The following is a 27,245-nucleotide window of genomic DNA, read 5'->3' as shown; positions in this document are numbered from 1 at the left end:
TTTCGATTTCGATTTTTTTGGTAAAACTACAAAAGACAATGGAATAAATTGTTTCAAATATTTTATCTTTATTTTTAAAGAAAAATAGCAAACTAATTTCCCTATTGGGAATGAAGTGCAATTGAAAGATCCTGTAAATCCTCCTTGAGTTTAGTAAAGTGACAACATTTACAATTTTCTTGACCAAACAAAGATTACTAGACGAGCTCTGTCTGTAATGCAGCCAGCTGCAAAAAAGGAAAATCCATTTTCTGATTTTTCTTTTTTTAACATCGTCTTGATTAATAAATCCGATTTAGATTAAATCGATTAATCGCACAGCCCTAATTCAAGTACAGTACAAGTACAGAATAATTGAGGCATACATGTTAAAGTGGAGGATGAAGTAAATACAGCACTATAAGTGGAGTTTAAATTTGACAGCACAGCTGTCACCTCCTGCTGGTGGTGTTTTGGATGTGATGTCACACATACTTACATTTCTCTGTCATCATGGACATTATTTCAAACCTGAGGCAAGTGGTAGTGACAAATTGGAAAAAAAATAGTAATATTTAAGATATTAAGCAATTTAAGTGAAGTTAACAGTGAAAGATGAAGGCCTTGTGTTGCAAAGGTACATAAAGGAATGGCTGATCAAATAATTTTATACAGTAGCACAAGACATATTTCTAAAGATGAGTTGACCATCAGCTATAAAGAGCTTGGTTGAGGAAAATATCGGTTGGTTGTGTTTGAATATTAATGAGGAAAAGTTGTTCGCTCCTTGAGTAGTTTCATGTGTCAGTCATCAAATGCACATAAAAGCTTTTCTGTGTTTATTTACTGTCGGATGTGTCTTTGCTCAGTCCCGATCGAGAGGCGGTGGTGTTAAACTGGAGCGCAGAGCAAGAAGCTTTTCTTCAGACTGACACGCCGTCAGTCAAGTCTGAAGTGTTGTGGGAGTTGAGCACTCCAGACAAGAAAGATTAATCTTAGCATGGCAACAGACATTTTAAGTGAAAGGCAGCGTTTTAAACATTTGTTTTAACATTTAACTGAAGTCTCTTTCCGTTTTATGTAGTGACATCTGATGTTACCAAGGTATCAGCAGTTGCTGCTTGTTACTATTCAGAAGATCTTCACACAACCCCACTATAACCTAAAATAGTGGCTGTTGGTGTATGTGAGAGTGAGGATGAAGATATACTGAATACCTGTTACAGAGAGTGCTATCAGATGGTTGACTTCTTAAAGACTTAAAACTGTTTGAATTCACAAATACAACGTGTAACGTGAACAGTAGTGATGCACCGAAATGAAAATTTGTGGCCGAAACCGAAAATAATAATATTTGGCTGAATACCGAACATGGTTCTTCAGCAGTTTTTCATTTATTTTGCCAATTTTTTCACCATTGCATAAATCAAATGCATTTGATTTAGGCATGCTTTTCAAATATTTTTTTTTTTACAAAATTACAAGGTAGAAAATATTTATTGAACATAAAAAAATGAACATTTTTTAATTTCCCAGCATTATGTTGTTTTGGTTCCACCTCCTGGTGAATGTTAGGTAAAATTCTTATGGGGTTAGTTTTTGGTTGGCCAACGATTTATTACGGGAGCGGGCAGTCTATTAGGTAAAATTCTTATGGGGTTAGTTTTTGGCTGGCCAACGATTTACTACGGGAGCGGGCAGTCTATTAGGTAAAATTCTTATGGGGTTAGTTTTTGGCTGGCCAACGATTTACTACGGGAGCGGGCAGTCTATTAGGTAAAATTTTATGGGGTTAGTTTTTGGTTGGCCAACGATTTATTACGGGAGCGGGCAGTCTATTAGGTAACATTCTTATGGGGTTAGTTTTTGGCTGGCCAACGATTTATTACGGGAGCGGGCAGTCTATTAGGTAAAATTTTATGGGGTTAGTTTTTGGTTGGCCAACGATTTATGTAGTGCGCAACGTTACGGGACGGAGCGGCCAGTCTATTTCTTTATTTTACAACGCCGTTATTAATTGTTCGTTTTTTTTCCCCACTTATTCCACCGAACACCGAAAGTGTTTTTTTGCCATTTTCGGCCGAACAATTTCGGTTACCGAACAATCGGTGCATCACTAGTGAACAGTGTGAGTGTCTTTTAGTTTAGCTGATGTGAATGCAACAGTCTGACATAGCATTAGGTTATTGATAAACAAGATGTTAAATTGAGGTGGAGGCATCTAATAATGTCACCTTTAGCTGTTTAAAACACTGGCTTCATCACATGCCATACGCCAAACTGTAAAAACAAAAACCTACAGTCAGTCCGAACACACATCTCCCTAGATTGCCATTCAGAAACAGATGGCGTGATTTTACATGTATATAAATTTGTGATATTTCCAACTTATTTCTACATCCATCTTCTAGCACTTATCCGGGGTTGGGTCGCGGGGGCAGTAGACTTCTCTCTCCCTGGCCACTTCCTCCAGCTCATTTGGAGGGATCCCAACTCGTGGCCAGGCCGGTCAAGAGACATATCCCTCCATCATGTCTTGGGTATTCCCCAGAGTCTCCTCCCAGTGGAACCTGCCTGGAAAACCTCACCAGGGAGGTGTCCAGAAGGAATCCTAACCCTGACCAGATGTCTGAGCCTCCCCCGGATGACTGAGCTTCTCACCCTATTTCTAAGAGAGAGCCCAGACACCCAGTGGGGGAAACTCATTTTGGCTGCTTGTATCCACGATTTAGTTCCTTCGGTTACAACCCACAGCTTGTGATCATAGGTGAGGGTGGGGACATTGACTACGTTTACATGTAGTCAAAATTCAGGTTATTGCTAATATTCCGTTTACTGAAACATTGGGAATATTCCGTTTACATGGTAATTAATCATTGGGGATATCTGGATCAAACCAGCGACGCTTCTTCTTCCTGTATCCAAATTCAAAACAAATGCTGCTTCGTGCAACTTTTCTCTCACCTTCTTGTAAATCTTCTATTCCGGTACTTTCTACCGTCTACAAATGCAGAAATGTTCATATCCTTCATTACATTTATGAAGTGATTAGTCTCCTCCTGGTCTTGTGTTTCTCCGTGTTTATAAGAACTTCCTGGACTCAAAAGACCAAGATTCCTTGTGAACAGAGCATGTGCAGAAAACACATTCCTGTTCCGTTTGATGGGGATATTCCGTTTGGTGTTTACATGACCCAATATTCAGTTAGAAAAGGAATAACCCAGGGCTCATATTGGGGTTTTTAAAAACCTGAATATGAGCAAATTCGGGTTATTCAAAGGGGTTATTGGTCTTTACATGGCCGTGCAAATTCGGGTTATTGCCAATATTGGGGTTTTAAAAGGGTTATTGATGCATGGAAACACAGTCAATGTAAAACAGGATAGCACTGGGTATCATGATGTGTTTGAAGAAGGCACTGTGAATGGAATGGTATTACAAAATGATTCTTTATACAGCAGGAGCTGCAAATTAAAAACACATTTCCTTCAGAGAAGGCAGATGTTTAACAAGCAAAAGGACGGATTACACAAGCAGTATAACGTTTGTGGCTCTGTAAGAGTTTAGATATAAACAAATAGGATTTGTAAAGATTCATCCTTCAACATTTATACCAGGTAGGTATCTGCTATCTGGATTCATTTAAGTGGTTTGAACTATATACATATTTTGCTTTTAACTTATTCATGTTGATCACATTATATATATTTTACATTAGGGAGCGTTGTGTTTGCGAGTTTCTTTTCAGCGCAAACATTTTCCACTAAAATGCCTACATTGCATTTTTAACAGCTTCTTTTGCCTGAACCTCCACCTCGGGGGGAGACTTTGAAGGCCAAGAAATTACTTAATAATCATTTCTCTACTTGTGCCACAACGCCTCGTCAAAAAGAGGGGCCTAAAGGATATGGATTGAAGGGTTCAAGATTTTTCAGCTCATCAGCTGTTGGGACTGTTACAGTTCTGGCATAATTAGGGCATGGATGAGTATTTGTTGAAAATAGTTCTCCTACTGGGACTTGACACAAGCTCTTCCTCTGTTTTGGCATTTGTCAACATACGTTATTTTGTGTGCAGGATTAGGTTTAATCTCTAGCTGGGAAAGGGTTTGATCAACATGACAGTAAATAGCTATGTTACCAGTAGTTTGGGGTTGATGAAACTTAGATGCTGCTTAAACCCTGGCGAGCTGAACATCCAGCATCCTTACACAACACACATTAAACCCATACAACTTTATTAGACCTTTCAGCAGTTTCCCGTATCTCACCTGAGTTCTGCAGCCATGAAAAGTGGAGCATAGCAGAGATTTTGTTAAATGCAGTCATTCATTATTTACAGGGACGTTTTGCTTTTCCTGCTCTGTCATAGGCTTCTTTTGTTTGTACTTTATTTGTGTTTTGAGCAAGGGAAGAAAAGAAAAAAAGCTTTTGTTCTTTCTTCAGAGAGACAAGATTGTGTTTGCCTTCACACATTCTTTCAGTATTTGTTTGCTTGCTGCAGTCCTCTTGTTTCCTCTCTTTGTGCATCGCGCTGGGTTTGTGGTGATTGTGCGTGCCAAGCCGCGTTTGCCGCTATGATAATAGTCCAAGGTCAAAAATGTAGAGATGAGAATTATTTTCTTTTTTACAGCTTAGCACAGCTCCCCTGACTGCTTTTAAATGTGAAGATCAGAGCGGATCTTTACAGCGAGCGTATTCTGCGTCCAACCACAAAGCAAGCCCATCTTAAAGCAACGACATCACCTTTTCCTGCAGAGCCACCGCCTCCTCAGAGGGAACAGCTAAAAGCCTGCTGATGTAAATACATACATAAGTGCTTAGTACTTGCAGTATCAGACTGAAGTAGTGATTTTTGAATTAAATCGTTAGAAGACGTGCAAAAATTAATTCATATTTGTATACATATTTATTTATTTGGTGATCAAAAATTAATACTAGAGTTAAAAGCAACTGCTTTTTTTCTTATTTGAGACCTTTGTATCAAAGTGATGAATAACCTTATTTATGATTTGACCTTCCTCCTTTGCAAAGAATTAGCATGCAAATTGATTCCTGTCAAATGATCCAAGTATATAAAGATTGAAAGAACAGACTGTCATAATTTGCAGAGGGGAAGCTATTGTCACATTCTTCACTCGTGAGGACGTAAACTGCCTTTTAGTGTTTAACCCATTCAGAAGATAAGTGTGCTTCCTGTGAATGAACAGAATCTAAGATGTTCTGCTGTTCACCTTTAGTCATCTTGTATAAGATATTGTTTTTGTTTTTTATGTAACTTCAATATATGACATTGATTCAGTAAGCAGTATTATTAAGGCTTGCAGTACTCCCTCTTCCATTTCAAAGAATTTACAGTTTAGAGAAAATATAACAAACAAAAACCATCTGTTCTTTTCCAGATTTTAAAATTAGGTCATCACAACCTCAGATTGACAATTCATCAAATATTACATTGATCCATTATCGATTGAACAAAAACTTAAGACAATAATGTAAAAGGAAGTACATCCCATGACTCAACAATTTAGAGATGAATGTCCTGATGTGTAAAAACCCTTGAATTACTAACAATTGAAGATGACTTTCCTGATTTTGGGCTAAAACATTGCTAAACTTAAATTTCAACACATTTCCCCCCTCTTGGACATTTACAAAACAAATCTTCTTAAAGATGTATCTTTTCAGCATGTTTATGATTGTGATATGTTGCTGTTTGCTGCGTGTGTTGGTTCAGTCGTGTGTTTCGTGGCTCATACCTGTGCGTCAGTGCAATAGTAAAACCACGTGGTTGCATGTGTGGGAATGTGTGGAAATGAGAAGGAACTATTGTACATGTAAAAAGCAACAACCTGCCAGCCACGGTGGATTCAAACGAAGGTACCATACAACACTTGGATCCTGCAAGTTATTCTCAAAACAAAAACGTGGCAGGTACAGGGAACATGTTTTCTCCCTGGACCCAGACCTGAAACCAAAACAATGACTTCACAAATTGGATGAGTTCATAGTACTGAATACTGAGTAGCCTCACTGGGTGACTTCTTTTCTTTACATTCATACATTGTTATATTGTGGATATCAGTGGATTGTCACAGAAATAATCAGCTCACGCAGGGTTCAGGGTTCAGGGTTCAGGGTTCAGGGTTCACGTCCTCATACGGGCACAAGAAGATCTTCTGACTCATGTGACCTGATTTCATAGATTTTATTAAAGTATTTTTTTTGGAAGTATTGAGAGATGGAGATTTCAGCTGGTGGTTGGCATTGACTTCAATGTATTTTGCTTATTGAGTGTTGTACTTCTCTTGGCGTTAAACTGTAGAGGAAAAGTAGTGTGCTAATAGGAGCAGGATGACTTGAGCCTGTGTGAAAGAAATCTATGTGGAGCACGACCGTTAGTTTAAAGTGCACTTGTCTCATGCTCACTCCAGCCTCGTAGCCAATTTTATCTCCCCTTTTTTTGTGTGTGAAGGCTGTAATCTAGGTCTCTCATCTATTGTCATGGGAGAGTTTTAAACCTAAGTTTATGGCTTTTAGCTTTATTTCACAAGTCATTTTTCATTGAGAGAAAAATAAACATGTTTTCACCTGCGGTAATGTTACACACACTGTGTTTATTTTTTTATTTTGAATGACAGAATTAAAATTGTTTGCCTCATTCAACAGGGCTTTTCATACTGTCTGCAAATCTTTGGGTTTGGTTTTATTTTTTTGTATAGATATATACAATAGACAATATAATAGACAATATAATTATCAATATTCCCCCCCCCCCTTTCTTTAATTTTCATAACATTAAACAAAAAAAAAATAATAATAATAAGAGAGAGAAAAAAAAAATTAAAAATAAGAAAAAAAAAATAAAAATAAATACAACAACACACCCCTCTCCCCTTCCCTCCCTCATATGGTCAATGTATTACATCATTCAAAATCATTTAACTTCTTTTCACATATGTCTATCAATACTGGAACAAATGAATAATAAATTAAATAATCAAGTCCTGCATAAACACATTCATTAATATAGTAGATGATTCAGATCATTAGTCCAATAAAGGCAAAAAATCCAAAAAAGGTCCCCAAATAATAAATAGTCTCTAGTTTTTTTTCTAACGGAATACAGTATTTTTTCTGGAGTACTGTATGATGCAAGTTCATTGATCCACTGTTTGGGTGCTGGGGGGTTTTCTGATTTCCAGTTTTTTAGAATACAATTTTCCCGTGCCGGCAAGCAGAATGAAGTACTATTTATGATAAGTCATATTTTGGGTTTGGTTTTATAATCTCACTAATAATTTGGAATATTTGCATTTTTTTTTTAAACTTTCTAACTTTGTGAACAACCTATCTTTTTTATTTCATATTACCTTGCTTATCCACAAGCAAAAACCCTATTTGAAACGCACCTTTCCAAACCGGCTTGTGGCCATCCAGAGTGAGTTTGCCACATATTAAGCCGTGATTGTCCGCAGGCCGCCCAGCTGCACGGCAGCAGCAGGACTGGCCAGCTTTAGGGAGTTAAAGCGGTTAGTCTGATCAGCAGAGCTGAGCTGCAGCGGGACACGGGAAGCAGATGTTTGTGGCCCGGCCACATCTGCTGCACTCACTCCAGCCAGATAAGATAGCAGCGGATGAAAGGGGACGACTGGGAGGAGGGTGAGGTGGGAGCAAACAGAGAGGACAAGAAAAAAGAAAAGGCAAGGAGAAAATGGTAGGGAGGAAACTAAATGGCAGGGAAATGTTATGATGAAAAAGCTGAAGGAGTAGGGGATGAAGAGAGGGGTGAAAAGAAAGTGCTCTGTTTGCGTGGAGGGAGAGGCAGAGACGTCATGTTCAAGCAGAACAGGCGTTTGAAGATGGATGGTTGACTATACAGATAACTATGTAGTCAGAGAGGGTTGATGTGAGAATTGGAGGGTAAAGGACAAAAGAAAATAAGAAAATACTGAAAGTGGGGTGGGGGAGAATGCAAGTAAAGGAACTCTGTATTTGCGTTCCCTGTGAAACTAACCAGACAGTGGCTATAGTAGAGGAGAATCAAGGTCTTTTGATGTGCAGGAAAGAAGAGACAGGTGAACGATTGATTGGAGAATATACTGATAAATCTATAAACAACTGGGGACTGTCAGAGTTATGCGCTTCCGATTCAGATAGTGTCTTCAAAAAGAATAACAGAAAACTGATGAAATTCAGATGCAGCAAGGAAATTCAGATGCCTCGTGTAACAGAAGGCTGTCAGCGAGAGACGATTGATGCAGTGAAAAGTGAAAAGATATGCTCAAGCACGCTACTCTATTTTTTGCTTCATATCTAGGTAGATATGTTTTTTTTAAACTAATTTTTATCGAAATGGAAAGCCTCTCACTGCTGTAAATAATGCATCTTCATGGGGAGGAGGGATGTCAGAGCGATATGGTAGGTAGGCAGCATCGCTGGATGGGGCATTTTGTACAATTTGTTCAGGGTGAAACAACCTTACAGCAGATGCTGTCCTTGTTCGCATCTGACAGATGAGAGCCATTGAAGTGTGCATAGCTCTGCTTTCAGAAGCAGGAAAATGCAACGTTGTCTAGTCCTTTCCTAATCTCTGACAGCAGCTCAGGACTGGAGGTCCAGCTTCTCCAGCTTATCATCTGTAGTCTTACTCCTGTTGAACTGCCTTTTGATTTTTACATGTTTTGACTTTAATATTACAATTATTCTAAAATATTTTAAAATTATTCATCGTGTTATCAGCACTAAATAGAATGGCTTCAGTTTTTATACGAATAAATGAAAAGGTCTCTTTCAGTTTATCATATTTTTCTGTGATTTTTAGCTATGGGCATGATTTCGATAAACAGAATTGTGCTTATTTTCCTATGTGATGCCATTAAGTCTTTTTGCAGAAGAGTGCTTAATTCCGACTTGCCAATAGCAGCACTTTAATTATTTTGAGATTATTTTTCTTGGTCAAGAAAAGTTTAACATGCATAGATGCCGGATATTTAGATAGCTGAAAAAACACTTTACAGTAGACAATAGTGAAATGATAAAAAAAGACTGAATGAATTACAAATTAATGACAAAAATGATTGTGTGGGTGGGTGATGGGGCGGGCTGAGACTAAAGGCTGAGTTATGGTTCTGCGTCAAAACGACGCCGTGCCTACGCCGTAGGGTACGCGTCGACGCCGTCACTCACGCCGTCACTGACGTGCACTTGACGTGCACTAGGGCTGGGCGATATATCGAGATTTTAATATATATTGATATATTTTCAAACGCCATATAGTACGAGACAATATCGTTTATATCGATTTAAAAAAAAAAAATCTTTTTTTTTTTTAATGATTTTGATATAGTTTATTTTGTGACAAATTGACTTGAATGTTTTATTTGAGATTTGCACAAATGTTTTGTTATTTGCACAACTGTCAACCTCAGTGGAAAAGTCTGCCTGTTACTGTCTACATTGTATTAATTGCACAGGGTATTTTAATTTAATTGTTATGCAGGAAAGGGATATTTGTTTTATTTTATTCAAGAAGCATTTTTATTCTATATATGCAGGCAGTTTATTTTTATTTCATTTGTTTTATACATGTTGATATTGTGCAGACCTCTGTTAATAAAGGAACCTGTGAGACATTTGGCACGAGGCTTTGTATTAAAACTGACTGTTTTTTTAAGGGTTTGCCTCAGAAAAAAATGAAGCTAACAGAGATGCTATGCTATAATGCTTTGGGGGAAACCCCAATTATGGCACAGAAAAAATATCGATATATATCGAGTATCAACATTCAGCTAGAAAATATCGAGATATGACTTTTGGTCCATATCGCCCAGCCCTAACGTGCACCTCCCAAAAATTGTAACTACGCGTCGAGGCGACGCAGACAGAGAGGGCTGTGATTGGTTCGCTTGATAGCAACGCATTTCCGGTTTCCGGTTTGAAGCAGTCGTGAACGGTGACTGCGTCACGGTGACGGCGTAGGCACGGCGTCGATTTGACGCAGAACCATAACTCAAGCTTTATGCAGAGACGTCCAGCTCCCTCCTTCCCTTCAGTGAGGCGTTGTAGAGCTTAATGACCCTGGGAACTAAAGAGTTCCTCAGCCTGTTGGATGATTTAAGCAATTATACTTCCACTATTACCACCTACCACCACTTTCACTTGAACATTACTTGTCAGTGTAATCATTTCATGAAATGGCATCAATCTTACAATCACTGCAGCTAATCTTTTGCTTTTGTTGAATTCTCCTTTTTCCCACTCACATTTTTCCTTGCCCAGTGTATAAATGCAAGTAGAAACAGGTGGCTAGAAGACGGTCTGTCCGTCTAGCCACAAATGAAGTGACACTGACCAAAGTGCTGATTGTCACTTGTTCCTAGTTTAATTTCCTAAGTCGGTGGTATAAACGGGTAATGTCCTTTAAAGATGGGAGTGTGTTGGAGAGGTATTAGAGAGCAGGTGGCTAGAGGAGGGGCAGATAAATGACTAGAGCATGGTAATGTCTGGCTGTTTTATGGGGCATCCCGGCTGTGAGTGATAGCCGTGCTCTCGTTATCTGTCGATTGGGGTAATTGCTGTTTGTCGGAGTCGGGCTGACGGATGGTGATGCAGTCTGCTCAGGCTGGTAGGGATGGAGGGGAAGACGTTGTTCTCTTCATTCTCCACAAGTGTCTGTACTAGGAAGCATGACGTGTGACAGCCGCTGTTGGAGTTTAAGTGCCATTGAATGTGTGCGTAAGTACCACAATATACTTTATCTTTTATGCCGTCTTTTACACAATGCCTTTAGTGTTTGTATGCATAAACAGAGTTTGAGTGTGTGAAAGTCAACACTGTTTTTATAAATGTTTAACATGCTGGCCTTGTAGAATGTGAATGTGCATATGAAGTCCCTAGTCACACACGTCTTGTGCTACGCAAAAAGAAAAAGACAAATTTATATGGGACCCAAGTGACCACAAGCTACATGCTTACTTTGAAAGAGAACTAAGAATGTGAAAACACAAATTAGCCAGGAATATTTTTGAATAATATTTGAATTTCTAGGTGTGAAATTGGAAGGAGCTTTGTGTTTTTAGTATCTTCCACTTCTGCCGTCTGCATGTAGTGATGTCCAAGTCACTGGGAATTAGGAATGGGTGATATTTTACCGTTCATGATATACCGTCCAAAAAATTCCCCACGGTAAGAATTTGTCATCTCAAGGTAAAAACGATAAATTCCCGTTGATGAGGGAAGGAAGGAAGAAATGAGCCAGAAAGAAAGAAAGAAATGAGCCAGAAAGAAAGAAAGAAAGAAAGAAAGAAAGAAAGAAAGAAAGAAAGAAAGAAAGAAAGAAAGAAAGAAAGAAAGAAAGAAAGAAAGAAAGAAAGAAAGAAAGAAAGAAAGAAAGAAAGAAAGAAAGAAAGAAAGAAAGAAAGAAAGAAAGAAAGAAGGATAAATTCCCGTTGATGACGGAAGAAAGAAAGAAAGAAAGAAAGAAAGAAAGAAAGAAAGAAAGAAAGAAAGAAAGAAAGAAAGAAAGAAAGAAAGAAAGAAAGAAAGAAAGAAAGAAAGAAAGAAAGATAAATTCCCGTTGTTGACGGAAGAAAGAAAGAAAGAAAGAAAGAAAGAAAGAAAGAAAGAAAGAAATGAGCCAGAAAGAAAGAAAGAAATGAGCCTGAAAGAAAGAAAGAAAGAAGGATAAATTCCCGTTGATACGTTTTTGTGTAACAAATATGGCGGAACAGGGATCTTTTATTAATTCAATGTAATTGGTGTAGTTTAGTAGTATTTAGTATCTTTTAGAGCAGTGATTTGGGGGCTCCAAAGACTGAATGTGGTGATAGATTTATAGTTACAAAAGTTGAAATGGTATTTTATTTATCGTCATTTTTATCGTTATCGGGATAAATGCCAGAAATTATCATGATACATTTTTTAGTCCATACCGCCCATCCCTACTGGGAATCAGCCTCCTCTCTGCCTGCCTGACTTACTGATGGGCTTGATTGCTGACTGACGGTGAGTTTTGCAGAATGGATGGTGGATGATTCATAGTAGCTCTCTGGACCGCTTCATAATCATTCCATCTGGGGCGGAGGACAGGCTGCCTCGTCACTGGCACATCCTTCTTTGTTTGTTCTCTTCATACATCCTTGCATGTTCCATCTGTCCATCCTTCCACGTGTCCCCGGGGTGTTGAAGATGACCCCCCGCCCTGGGGAAGGGATGTAAGGCCAGACCTGCACTGCGTGGCAGAACCTCTCCATTCTCGGTGATCTGCCTGCCTGTGCCGCCCCACCCCTGTGCTGCAGCCTGCCACTGCCACTCGCCTCGTGTTTGATTTAATACCAGCCTAAGTGTGAATAAATTCCTGTCACAGCCCATTAAGGAGGCCTTGGAGAGATCTGGCCTGTTATTAATTCTTCACAGTGCCTCTCTTTCTTTCTCTTTCCTCTTCTAGTTCCTATCTCTCCCACTCTGCTACCGCTGCGACTGTCTCCTCCGCCCCCCCCCCCACACCCCACCTCCTCCTCTCTCAATACATACTGTCTTGGTTTTTTAATACCTCGTTAATTACTGTGCCTGTCCTCTTTATTCAAATGAGAAAGGGAGAAATTAAAACCAAGAGGTTGTTTGTAGTTTCAGAGCAGCCATCCACTCTCTGGCCTCAGCTCTCGTCTCGTCTCCAGACTCACGTGAGCTGCTGCTTGGCGGGAATAATAATGTTTTTTCAGTGGTTCTGAAGAGCAGGGAGGGAGTGTGCTGAAGCCTGATGATAAACAAACACAAGGTATTAACTCTAATACGACCAGGACAGAGGGATGCTACCTGACTAGGCAGACTAAGTCTCTATGGTTTTTTCATTTTTTTTGACATTCTTACTATCTGATAGGGGTGTAACGATACACTAATCTCACGATACGGTACGATACACGATATTGAGGTCACGATAACGATATGATACGATATTATAGCAGTATTTTTTAAAAACATTAAATGAGGAACATATGACTGGAAAAAATAGTCTTTTATTTGAAAGACACAAAATACAAAACAATACTGTGCGTTTGCCCTATTGTTACAGTTTGTAATGCTTTATAACTGTTTAAGTTTTAAAGAGAAAGCCAGGCCAACCATTTTCCACAAACTGAACTAAAAGTAAATGTCAGGTTTGCATTATGATCTTCAGTTTCATACAAGTAAACATATTTAGCCACAAACTGAATAGTTTCTCTCATGTATGATTTGACTTTTTTCTTTTCCAGAAATGTAACAACTAAAATTAAATAAATAAATAAAAGTAAATAAATACATACAATTTTACATCATAAAAAGATTGATTCATGCTCACCTTATAAGTGTAAGAGGAGATTTATTTTTGTTAAGGTTATTTTGGTAATTCAGGGTTGATTATTTTATAAATATATTCTTTATATTCTGATGTAAATCAGGGACTATAATGACACTAGTCAGTTTATCTGTAGTGATTAGTGTGTTTTAGATTGGGCGGAGTGATACGCCACAGTACGGCACTAGGTGCTGTGTTGATGTTCTAAAATCCTACACTGTTGAGGGACATTAAAGTACACTGGAACTCAGCAGAAGTTGTCCCCGTGTTTATCCTACTCACCACCCCAATTTTAATAAGGTAAGGCTTAACTCTACACCAGCCTTACATCAGTAAAAGTTCAGAGCTCAAAACCCTGCAAGAGTCCCGTGATCGGGACCAAAACGGTACTAGTTTCTTCTGAGCGGAGGAAGATTTTGGTCCGCGGGTCGAGGTGCGGTCGTTACTAGTCAACACAATAGGTTAATATTAATAACCCAATATCGCAATACAGTTTGTCACCTCCACGACACGTATCGTGACGTTTTTGTTTCGCGAAATTTCCTGGAACGATATATTGTTACACCCCTACTATCTGATGCAGTCTCCTACTCTTTCTTTCCCACTCATGCAGATGTTTCTCCTGTGCCTGCTCCATTTCTCTTTTACTTTCAGCTTTCGTTTCTCTTTACACGCACGGAAAGACTCTTCCATCTGTCTATTCCTGCATTCCCTCTTTCCCATTTTCCCATGGTCAGGGTTCAGGCCTCGTAGGCTGCACTGCAGGTGCACATACCTCTGTCTTATTAGCAACTGCATATGTGCCCTATTAGAGGCTCTTTGTATGCCAGATTTTTAATTGTTTTGCTGGAGGTGGTACTCTTTTGGGGTCATTATCAGGGCAGTGTTTTGTCTCCCTCTTCTAATTTTTCTTTCTAGCTTTTTTTTTTTTCATTTATTGCCAAGTGCAGCTGCAATTATTTCTGTTTTGCGTTGCATTGTTTACAGGGTTATGCCAGCAATTGGAGGTTAATGCACTGCCCTACTGTGCTACGGTGCAAGAGCAGTTTTATTCAGGTTGTATTTTGCACATAATTTTCCTGTTGTGGTGCGTGTGGCTCACATATATACCCATATATACCACTCCCCCTCTCATAATGGGGTCTTGGTAATGAAATAAATGATTTGTTCTAAAGCACAAATAAAAAAATGCCTAACTTTTTGAGAAAGTTTTATCAATAACAAAATATAAGTTAGGATTTTGACCCAGTTTGTCACTTTTGGCCTCAACCCTTCAGCCGTGAGAATTGTTCCAGGTTTGCGTTGACTTAATCCATCCTGTAATTTAGAGTTCAGAGGAAAAGCTAAATATTTGCCAGAGAATAGTCTGGGGGCTTTTAAGTTGGTCAAAATGTTTCTTGAGTTAAATTAGAAATAGTCATGGTCATCACATCATTGCATTTTGAGCAGAAGTCGACACAGTTTTGATTTGTATCAATTTTTTTGAGGGTTGGGGAGACTTTATCTTAAATGCCCAGGTTTGTTTGTTTTTCTTTTCCTCCGTGTCCACCATTGCCTCACTCTTGAAATGATAGAAATAATTAAATCCTATTTTATTGTGCTGGAGACAAGCCACCGGAGAGCTGATTTTTAAAAGTGTGCATGTGAGTGAGTACACTAATTAAACACATCACTGAATCTCAACATGCTTCTGATGTTTGAAGAACGCTTGTTTGCTTTTGAAGAACATTTTAAACAGTATTTATTATTATCTTTTTTAATCTAGTAGAAGCCGCGCCCATTAAAATCTTTATAGTGTGTTTTTTACTCCTAGTGTGAGATGATTGAAACTCCTGACATTAATCTGAGAGGGATATACAGTAAGAAAGACATAATGCTTACTTTGTAACAGGAGACTATATCTAAAAATTATTTTTTTTCTTTAAGATCTAAGTTTTTGCATGTATGCATGTTCCCAAAAGGGCACGTATACTTACCATGTACAAAGCTCAACTTTCCTCTTTTCTTAAGAATGCTAATTGACATCAGAAGTTAAAAAAGGAAATTATTATTATTCTACTTCCCTGGAGTGTGTAGAGACCGGACCCCCTTATGTCCCAGAGTCTGTACACCAGACCTGCAGAGACACGACTTATGTTTCTAGTTTGCCCCACAGCTGCCTGATCAGACTGAGATACGGAGGACTTGGAAGCTAAATTAACGATTATATCTTTTGCGCCTCAAATTGCTTTTGCATTGAGGTGGAGTTTCCTGCTGAGAGGGGCCACCACCATCAGGGAGCAATGTTGCCATGAAATTGCATTATTAGTTAGTTACTCAAAACTAATGTAAGGAATATCAGTGGAGGTCTCCCAGGGCCCTCGCTGATGTCTCTTTTTCCTGTAGTGGCTTCTACTGCCTTGTCTGTCCCAAGCAACTGGCGTGCATGCACATAGTTTTCAGAAATGGTTTTCATAGATATGATTTAGGGCTGGGCTATATGGACCAAAAGTCATATCTCCATATTTTTTAGCTGAATGGCGATACTCGATATATATCGATATTTTTTCCGTGACGTAATTGGGGTTTCCCCCAAAGCATTATACCATAGCATCTCTGTTAGCATCTCTGTTAGCTTAATTTTTTTCAGAGGAAAACCCTTAAAAAAACAGTTTTAATACAATGCCTCGTGCCAAATGTCACACAAGTTCCTTTATTAACAGAGGTCTGCACAATATCAAAATGTATGAAACAAATGAAATAAAAATAAACTGCCTGCATATATAGAATAAAAATGCTTCTTGAATAAAATAAAACAAATATCCCTTTCCTACATAACAATTAATTTAAAATACACTGTGCAATTAATACAATGTAGACAGTAACAGGCAGACTTTCCCACTGAGGTTGACAGTTGTGCAAATAACAAAACATTTGTGCAAATCTCAAATAAAACATGTAAACAGATATTGCATCTCTTTGAGCAAATCTCAAATAATTACAACAAGTCGAAACTGTACATTTTACAGATTTTGTGCCAGGAAAACTAACCTGTCAACATTGTCAGGTTTCAGCAATGCCCTGTGGGAAGTTACAATGTTCCCACTGCAACTGAAAACCCTCCCAGAAGGTGAGCCGGCGGCACACAAAGGTACTTTTTTCCAGCGAGAGGGGTCAGCGTTGATGTACAGTCAATTTGTCGCAAAATAAGTTATATCGATATGAACGATATTGTCTCGTGCCATATCGCGTTTTGAAATATATCGATATATTAAAATCTCGATATATCGCCCAGCCCTGATATGATTCATCAGATCTGGCCAGCTTCTTTAATGTCTCCATAGTCCAGATCTGAGGGTTACATGTAGATGCTTTTGATTGTGAGCAGGAATCAGTGTGCCCTGAAATGACTGCTCTCAAAGTATACAGCATCAAGGTAGATCCTGATGCTTGTCTGTTTCCACTAGGAAGTTTCTGCCGAGTACTGTATATCTCACCCTTAGGCAAATGCCATTGTTAGGAGAAAATGTATGCAATTCACATCACCTGTCAGAGGTTAGTAGTTTAAAATTATATCCAAACTCGTCATCACTGGTGGCTGGTGTAGTTTTTATACCAAACTCTAAACGGGGGACTTATAACAAAAAGCAAGCAAATAATGCACTGACATATCACATAGCTGTATTTGAGTAAATTAAGTTAACAATAGCAACATTGTAATCACATGCAGTGTTTTATTATTTGTACATACATTTTGCTCTTCTATCCTTGAGAGAAGCAAATGTCTCAATGACGTCCGGTTAAAGTCAGGGGTGTTTTTGACAAGTTTCTTCTCCATAGAGAGCATGGCCAAAGGATTACCGGTAAGATGATGCTGTGTCATTGTGTTCCTGAGGAAGGTCTTGATTATCTCCAGTGTTGAGTAGAATACTCTCAGATTCAGCTGTAGTCATGGTTGTGATGATGGTCTTAAGCAGAGCCCACAGTCTCTGAGAAGATGTCCTGAAGATTATTCCCCATGAAGAGCTGGTGCACAACCACAGAACTCTTGATTGCTGTAGATGAGGGTCAGTTGGGTTAAACTTGTTCAGCGGAGGATGAACCTCCCTGGTGTTCAGTGCTGCTTCAGGGTTGTTGTCCTGCTGGAATCTGTCTGCTTGTAGCAGTGTAGCACTGATCAGCTGCTCGGTGAAGGAGAACCGGTCTGGTGCACGGCCTAAGATGGTTTCCCAAACCTAAAACACGCATGCATCAATTTTAATAAAATATGGAGATGGATAGAAGTCAGCTTTACAATATATATGATTTTATACATAAAAACAAATTATGCATTTATTTTCTCTTTAACCATTTAACTTTTTTCTCCGTTGTCCGTCTCCAACTCAAACTCACTCTGCCGCACCTTGTGACAGAAGGAGGTGACGTAGCATGGGCGGTGGTAAATCCAGCTCCATGCAAATGTAGCATTGCTTTGCCCTGACGAGCTTCTGTCTCTTGTATTGAAGAGAGGAAACTGCACATGTACAACTTAGAACGAACCGGGGAGGAAACACGTGACCAATCTGTAACTTTAGACAATATAGGCTAACATAAAAAGCTTTACTGACTTACTATATACTATTTATCATGCTCATGTAAAAAAAATGATGAACATATATTTTGAAGTATTTTATTAGGGCCTGAGCACTTACAGTGCGAAGGCTCTATTGTATCTGTAGGGATTTTTTTTATTTATTTTTGATTATTCTTCGTCGTTATTCTTTCTTCTGACGAAATGTGGGCCTTTGTTCCCCCTAAACATGCCCCCAAAAAGTCACCAAATTTTGTACCAAGCCAGGCCTGGCAAAAAATGTGATATTTAATGGTTTGTATTAATGGGCGTGGCCTAATGGCTCCACAGCGCCCCCTAGAAAACTTTGTGCCTCAGGCCCCACAATACGGTTTGACGTACATGCACGAAAATCGGTACACACCTGTATCATGTCGCAACTTAAAGAAAAGTCTCTTGGCGCCATGGCCGAAACCGAACAGGAAGTCAGCCATTTTGAACATTTTGAATTAATCGCGTAATTTTGACCCAATTTATGCCATTTCTTAAGCTGCTTCAGAGCCCGAACCGTAACGTGCACCCAGGTGTGTTATACATCAAAATGTGCGTCTCCATCCTGCGACGATGGGCATTACTTTTCTCAGTCAAAAGCGTTACCGTGGCGACAATAGATGCCAAAAAGCGCGCCCCCCCTTCATCTGATTTGTCCATATTTGATAGTTTCTGCTATAACTTTTAAATGGTTTGACATAGAGAGTCGTGGGTGGTGTCATCGGACTCGATATTGAGTCCTTGACCTTCATTGGCCTGAATTAGCCACGCCCCTTCTTCTGATTGGTTGCCCCTATTTTCTGCTATAACTTTTGAATGGTTTGACATAGAGAGTCGTGGGTGGTTTCATTGGACTCGGTTTTGAGTCCTTGACCTTAATTGGTGCAAATTGCACGCGCGAGGGCCCGTTCATCGCTGCTTGCAGCTTTAATTTTATTTACATTTTGTTCTTGTGGTGAGTGGTGGGGCGGCGCTCTAGTGCCCTCTATTGGCCAGCCATGACTGCTCGTCATACCATTTTTGAAAGTACCCTTGCTTGATAGAATTTACATTATGTTGCTTGTCACAATATATTTGGTGTCAAATTACCAGAGGTGTATAATCCATGTGCCATAAAGTAAAAATCCTGTCCAGCAGTTGTTCCAACCCTCTGAAGAAGCATGTGAAGACAATGCTACAGCAATTTCTGCCTTTGTGGGAATGGGAATTGGTTGTTTTTTGCAGGTGTTTAATCCAGATGCTATAAAGTAAAAATCCTGCTGTGTTTCTGGATCAGCCTGTACATTTAGAACAGGTGTTTTCACTAAGGACCTACCATTTACCTGCAGAGGAGCTGGTTTAGTAATTGGTTGGAACAACTGCTGGACTGGATTTTTACTTTATGGCACCGGGATTATCCACCTCTGCAAATTACCAATTTAATTTCAAAGTAATAAAAAATAAAATCGGTAATATAATTGTTGGGTTCTGAAAGGGTCCTGATTATTAAAAATTATTAAAATGATTAAAACTAGCAAAATAGTCTAATCCTAAATAGAATGAATTTCATTGAAACATGCTTTTTTTCTTTTATTAGAAATTAGGTTTTGCAGTGTTGTAGCCCCAAGAGAGATCGTATATGTGCATTTAATATATTTGGAAATCCAGTTGAGTTATTTATATTTCAGTCTTTGAATTTTTAAGCTTTTGTGGTGTAACAGCTGTTGTGCACAAATTACCCTCTTAATTAATTCCATGTGCTTATGTCAGCAAAAAAAGGTTTGACCTCTTCAGTGAGATGGATATTTGCATGTCACTCAGCAACAAGGATATCTGCCCACTTTGGATTCTGCTCTGAACATGATTTTTGGACAGTGATTTGTGTTGCTTGCATGGCTACCCGTTGCTGGTTTTAAGGCATCCTTGCTTTAACCTTTTTGCCCCTTTCCTCATTCATTATCTCTGGAAATGAAATCACAGAGGAAAGCCCAATCGATGGGGCTACCTGGCAGAGACGTAAGTGCTTAGGAGGGAGCTTGAGGGTGACTAACCTCACAAACTAAATCGATTGCAACCATTCTGCTACAGTCGGCTGACGCTGCAAGCTCTCCACCTCCATACTGAAGCCGCATTGACATAAACTCGGTTGGTACAGTAGGCGTGTACAAGGATGACAACATGGCTATTGTATTTCTGCCGCAGCTGGAACAGAAGGCTTTTATCTGCCTTCAAAATCCCTTTAAAGGCTTCATTCCCCAGGGAAAGCCCTTGCCAAACACGGAACAATATGGCTCTTAAACCCTCCCCTTGAGAAAAAGCCATAAAGTTTATAAAGGCAATTAAAGCTTTTTTAACTGATGTCAGGCAAATTAAATCTGCTTGGCCCGGCTCCCTGTGGATGCACAGTCAGATGGTAAACTAGGGCCCATTTACTGTCCTAGGGTTCCCCTGATGGGGGAGAGTGTTGCAAGTGGCTTATTTACTCCAACTTCCTTGTGCTTTTTACATGTTCACTCAGAGTGGAAATTTGTTCCTGTGGTTGTTTTTGTTACTTTTCTTTTCTCAAGTGAGATTTCAGTTTGGTTAAAAAAGATTTTGTTGTACATTTCAAATCTCTGATACATAGTGTTGATATTGAAAAGCAGTGATGCCAGAAGTCAATATGTTCCAGCTATGTTGGCAGCGCCGCTCTGCTGCGGATCAGAGCGCCGCTGCTAACTTGCACAAGCTCGGCATGGAGAAGAGGGGGGGGGGGCATTTTCCAGTTGTTTAGCATGGTGGCCGAGACCCGCCATTGCTGCAAATAAAAGTAACGCTGCAAATAAAAACAAACGCCACTGCAAATAAAAGAAACGCTGCAAACATAAAGAAACCCTGCTGCAAATAAAATAAATGCTGCTGCAAAGAAAAGAAACACTGCAAATAAAATAAACGGAAGTGAATTACCGGGGACTATTTTTGATGATGCACCGGTGTTTTATGTGAGAGGAGAAGAAGACGACAAAGAGGACGTAAGTGAAAAGGAAGAAATAAGAAGAGCGAGTAATAAGAAGAACAAAGAACGAGAAAATAAGTGAGAAGGTTAGTGTTCAACGACGCTACGTGTAATTTTTTTCGTCTTCTTCTTCTCCTCTCATGTAAAAAACACCGGTGCATCAGCAAAAATAGTCCCCGGTAATTCACTTCTGTTGTGGCTTTTTTATTTGCGTCGTTTTTTTTCTTTTATTTGCAGTGCTGTTTCTTTATATTTTCAGCGGCGTTAGTTTCTGTTTGCAGCGTTACTTTTATTTTCAGCAATGGCGGCTCTCGGCCACCGTAGTTTAGTGGTTGTTGTGAAACATTTTGGTAACAATTTATCCCATCTTTGAAAAAAGGCCTACCTTTACCAACAAAATTAGTAATATAGGCAGAATAATAGGACTTGGAGGTTTCTATGTTGAAGCAAAGGAATAAAAAATAAACAACAAATAAGTAATTGATAAGAACTATAAAAAAGGATCACATTCAAGCGTTAACAGTCAAAACATAAGTATATACAGTGAAGTGTTTCAAGGTGGTCATTTTCTTCAAATATTTTTACGACAAGAACAACTAATGAAACTGTCCTGGACAGATTTGCTGGATCCCCTAGAAAAGATTATAAAAAAAGGTGTCCATAGTGACATGTTAAACTGAAGTGTCTCCTGTAATAAGCATCACAAGTATCTTCAGTCTTCAATTCAAATCAGTTCATTTCAGCTTTATAGCTTTATTAAACACCAAATCATAACAAATGTCCTCTCAAGGGACTCCCACTATGCTGATTAACTCACTTCAAAGTTGTCCAATTATTAAAAAGCCAATAACATAACAATAATACATATAACTTTGCTAAGGAAAAGAGCAGATTGCATCAAATCATTTCTTTGATACAATCCCCCATCCTGACCAAGCACCAGGTGAGTGTAAATAAAAGTTTCCTTTTACAAGAAGAAACCTCTGGCAGCAGCACACTGGTAAGAGGAGAGAACAGCAACAGATCAGGAACATCTGATAACAACGACAACAATGATGACACCATCAAATCAGTTAATCTTTTAATGGGTGAAAAGAAGCCTCTCCAGTTTGGTATCATCATGTGCACTATATTGAACATGGACCAGAGAAAACAGTTGTCTGAGGAGTTGAGAAAGAGAATTCAAGACAAGCATGTTAAAGGTAAAGGAGACCAGCTTGATGTTCCTGTGATAACAGTCGCAAATTTCATGGCTTAAAGCAGCACTATGTAACTTTTCCACCTTAATCGTATCATATTCCCAGAGTCATTGTGATGGTACATCAACTTCCAACAGGTTTAATGAACCTCTGTCATGGTCTGAGGGGTCTGTATCTCCTTCACTGGCACTATGTAACTTTGAGGAGCATGGTAGGAACCCTGCCACACTAAAAAACTACACATTTTTACGGCTTTGACTGCTTTACGGCATACGTCACTTCCCCCTCTTTCCCCATTCGTAGTCGATACAAAGCTGGGCGGGGCGTGGAGCGCAGAGCTCAGCAGAAGCTGGTATCACGGCCGAAGCAGCGGAAAAACCCAAGAAAATAAAAGTTTTATAGGAGTTATTTTGTCGGTAAGTATGTTGGACTACTAATTTATGACGAAGTCCCTCTAAAAAGCGTTTGTAATTTGGGGCTCATTATCTCTCTGAAACAGGACGGGGGGGGGGGGGGGGGGGGGTGACTCCTGCAAACAACCGCTGAAAACAGAAAAGTAGTTTTGAAAGTCTGTCCCGTCTTATTTCATTCACTATCAAAACAAATGCAGCGACGGGGACAGGAGTTTTCCAGCAGTACGCGCTGGTGCTCATGGGAAATGTAGTGTTCTTTCTGGTAAAGCACTACTGCTTTTGTCCAAAGGAGCCGCCAAACTCAACAAAAGCTGAAAGTTACATTGTGCTGCTTTAAAGCGGGTAAAAATAAATATTCCAAGGTTTTAAATGATTTTAGTTGTGTTGCTTTGACTTCATTAGAGATGAAATCCTTCCAATGAAGACGGAACTTGTATCTTATGTAGAGCCCACTGCAGTTTGCCTGCAGGGCTGGCCGTAGGGTGGAGCTGCCACTGCCAGTGAAAATGATCACGGCCCTGTTGTGAATGAATATGTGCATTGCCGTGATGACTCATTTTTGAAACTGAATCCTATAACCAAAGACACGTCTGTTGAGTTTCTGGAACTAAAAGTTGTTTTTTGGCAACTACCCTCAGGCCAGACCGCCATCATAAACGGTCCGACAATCGTCGCCTACCAAAATTGCACTAAAACATTTGGTCAGATTTTTTAGCGCAGTGTACCAGATACATTTGGTTTGAGGTCAGTAAGCACGACAAGAAAAATTTAAGGATTTTAAAGGGGACTTATTATGGCATTTAATGTATATTTTAAACAGGCCTTGAATGTATTAAAAACAATCAAAAGCTTGTTTTTTCTACATAAATCAGAAATTCAGCCTCTGAGCCATGTTTTTATCTTCCCAGTCTCTAACCTCATTATCTATGTGGGATTCTGAGTGGGCGGGGCTATGATGATAAGGCTCTGTGCTGATTGGCTGCCTGAATGACGTGTAGCAGGGGAGGGAACAAAGCCTCGCCCCGGGCAGAAGAGCAGCGGCTGCGTAGCAAAGCGTGTCCCATGCGACAGAGCTTTGGCGACAAAATCAATTCCATTGCTTTATTTTTATTTTTTTTTATTTTTTATTTTTTATTTAGCACAAACAGTATCATATAAATAAACAACATGAACAATCAACATTACTGGGATGTGCAAAGGGGAGGTATGAAACCCAAGAGGGCTTATATGAAAACCTCACCCAACATATTCAAATATCAAATTTGTTACAGTTTAAAAAAAACATAGGAAAATAATTGAACAGTAATGAGAAATAAGTAGAAAAGTGTAGAGATTAAACAGTAAAATATATAGGGAAAAAAAAAAATAGGAATACGTACATAAATGAATAATACAAAACAAAAATAATGAATAAGCTCATAAGGAGAGAGAGAGAGAGAGGGGCGAGAGAGAGAGAGAGAGAGAGAGAGAGAGAGAGAGAGAGAAAAAACACAACAATAATTATCTTATGTTTGATGATACATGGTTTGACTGATGAGGTACTTTTTGAGAGCCTTTTTAAATGATGTTAAGTTAATAATTTTTTTCAGATAGTCAGGTAGTTGATTCCAGAGACGTGGACCTTGATAACGAATTGAAAATTGCCCAAGAGCAGTTCTAAAGAAGGCAGTGTGGAGGTTGGAAGAGCTTCGTGTCTGGTAGCTATGGACTTGGTTGTTGGACATAAATATGTGAGAGAAACTATAAGGTAAAATATTCATTCTATGCTGAAACACAAATAAACAAATCTGATACACATTGATATCATAGACATTCATGAAATTAAGTTCTTGAAACAGTGGACCTGAACTTGCATGTGGCTCAGAGTATGTAACCATTCTAACAAATCGTTTCTGTAGAGTAACAAGGTGTTTGAGGTTTGTTCTGTAAGTGCTTGCCCATACAAGATTGCAATAAGTCAGAAAAGGATATATTAAAGTATAATAAAGTGATATAAGGATTTTTCTGGGTAAAACATGTCTTATCCTGCTGATGACACCAATGTTCTTAGCAACTTTGTTACAGATGAATGATACATGTTTTTTCCAATTTAATTTTTCATCAATATAAATACCCAAAAACTTGGCATATTGCACTCTAATAAGAGAATGATTGAATATGTAGACATCTTTATCATAAGGAATCTTTTTCTTATTTTTTGGTACGACTAACATGTATGAAGTTTTTTTAATATTTAGAGATAATTTATTTTTTTGGAACCAAATATTAACTTTTGTAAGTTCAACATTTGTTTGAGTAATTAGGTCTTCATAACTTCGATTCGACATAAACATATTCGTATCATCAGCAAAATTGACAAAAAACATGCTTTTTGAAACCAGATATAAATCATTCACATAAATAATAAAAAGCAAAGGACCAAGAATGGATCCTTGCGGCAAACCACATGTTAAATTCCTATAGCTAGAATCAAAACCATTCCAAGAAACCAACTGTTTACGGTTGTTCAGATAGTCACAGAACCATTGAAGCTCTATTTCCCCAATACCATACATCTGCAATTTTTTAACCAGAAGACTATGATCAACGGTATCGAAGGCTTTGGACAGGTCTATAAAAACCCCAATAGTAAATTCATTATTATCCAATGCCGTTGAAAATCTATCAATTAGTTGAACCAGAGCCATCGCGGTGGAGTGTTTTTCTCTAAATCCATATTGATGAGAATAGAGGAGATTGGATTCATTTAAATACTCTGTTAGTCTATTGTACACAATTCTTTCAAGTACTTTGGCCAAACAAGGCAAAATGGATATTGGTCTATAATTTGAGTACTTACACTTTTCATCAGATTTGTGTACTGGGATGACTCTGGCCCATTTGAACTGGTCAGGACAACGACCTGTAGCAAGTGAGCAATTCAATATGTGAAGAAGAGGTTTTGTAATGGCAGGCAAGCATTTCTTGAGAAGACTAGGCTTCAGTCCATCATGACCAGCTCCTTTAGGTTTGAGTTTGGTCACAATGTCCTCAAGCTCAGCTTGCCCCATCATCTTGAACCTGAAATTTTCTATCGGACTGTCCTAACTGGCCGCGAGTTTAACGGTTTCAGTGTGGACAGAGAGAGTTTAACGGTTTCAGTGTGGACAGAGAGAGTTTAACGGTTTCAGTGTGGACAGAGAGAGTTTAACGGTTTCAGTGTGGACAGAGAGAGTTTAACGGTTTCAGTGTGGACAGAGAGAGTTTAACGGTTTCAGTGTGGACAGAGAGAGTTTAATGGTTTCAGTGTGGACAGAGAGAGTTTAACGGTTTCAGTGTGGACAGAGAGAGTTTAACGGTTTCAGTGTGGACAGAGAGAGTTTAACGGTTTCAGTGTGGACAGAGAGAGTTTAATGGTTTCAGTGTGGACAGAGAGAGTTTAACAGTTTCAGTGTGGACAGGGAGAGTTTAACGGTTTCAGTGTGGACAGAGAGAGTTTAACGGTTTCAGTGTGGACAGAGAGAGTTTAACGGTTTCAGTGTGGACAGAGAGAGTTTAACGGTTTCAGTGTGGACAGAGAGAGTTTAACGGTTTCAGTGTGGACAGAGAGCGTTTAACGGTTTCAGTGTGGACAGAGAGAGTTTAACGGTTTCAGTGTGGACAGAGAGAGTTTAACGGTTTCAGTGTGGACAGAGAGAGTTTAATGGTTTCAGTGTGGACAGAGAGAGTTTAATGGTTTCAGTGTGGACAGAGAGAGTTTAACGGTTTCAGTGTGGACAGAGAGAGTTTAACAGTTTCAGTGTGGACAGGGAGAGTTTAACGGTTTCAGTGTGGACAGAGAGAGTTTAACGGTTTCAGTGTGGACAGAGAGCGTCCGATGTCACACAGCTCGACGCGATAGTCGGACGCTCGCATGCATTTATGACACGGTGTAAACGGATCTTAAAGCCTGATTTACGGTTCTGCGTTACATCGACTCGTACCCTACACCATAGGCTCTGCGTTGGTGTAACGCGGAACCATAAATCAGCCTTTAGTTCCCTGAAGAGGGAACGGGTCACCTCGTCTTCACACTAATTCACACAGGAAGATTTAATTGAATTCTAAACAGGTACACCACAGTTATTTACTCCGATTCCTCATCATTTAATTTCTTATGTTACAAGACAAATTAATCATAACTTAACTGTAAAGAAATCACAACACTGAATCTTCACAAATGGCAACTTCATTGTTAAAAAAAATTAAATAACATAAGTTGTATATAAATAACATTTATGCACTATTGCTGCACAATTGTTCAAACAGCCACCGCTTCTGAATAATGGCGGAGCTTCGGCCGGCGGAGTTGGTTTTCCGAGGCGTGGTTTGCATTTTGGTGACGTAACGAAAATATGCAAATCTGATTGGCTCGTAAAAGTCACATGACACTGGACGGCTCATCCGGGCGGCTGTACAGACACTGCAGAATTTGGTTGCTTTCCTCCTTCTCTGAGTTGGCAGACTGAGGGGAGACCACTTTATATTTGTTAAAGCAAGAGAAAACCTGTTTTTCATAATAGGTCCCCTTTAAGTGCGCCTTTATAGTGCGAAAAATACGGTACCTTGGTACTTGAATAAGTCAAATTTGAATGATAACACAGATGTTCTGTGTAAGAAGTGACAGCCATAATTGTTGGAAACTCTCCTACCTTGTGGAAAGGTTCAACATAAGCCTTTAGAAAAAAATAAAAAAATGAATCTTGTGTAGAATCTATGGTAACGTCAAGATTGAGGTAAGAAATGCT

The 27,245-nt window shown here is 39.1% G+C and overlaps 1 protein-coding gene across 2 annotated transcripts in view; it reads left to right on the top strand.

Moving 5' to 3' along the window:
- The window catches only part of med30 (mediator complex subunit 30), a 64,806-nt gene that overhangs the window by 17,406 nt on the left and 20,155 nt on the right, over positions 1 to 27,245 (top strand). The window lies entirely within an intron of this gene.

The sequence above is a fragment of the Cololabis saira genome, chromosome 15 (assembly GCF_033807715.1).
Source record: "Cololabis saira isolate AMF1-May2022 chromosome 15, fColSai1.1, whole genome shotgun sequence".
In the NCBI taxonomy this organism is placed as follows: Eukaryota; Metazoa; Chordata; class Actinopteri; order Beloniformes; family Belonidae; genus Cololabis; species Cololabis saira.
The sequence above is the reverse complement of the archived record's forward strand: the minus strand, read 5'-3'. Positions and strand labels throughout refer to the sequence as shown.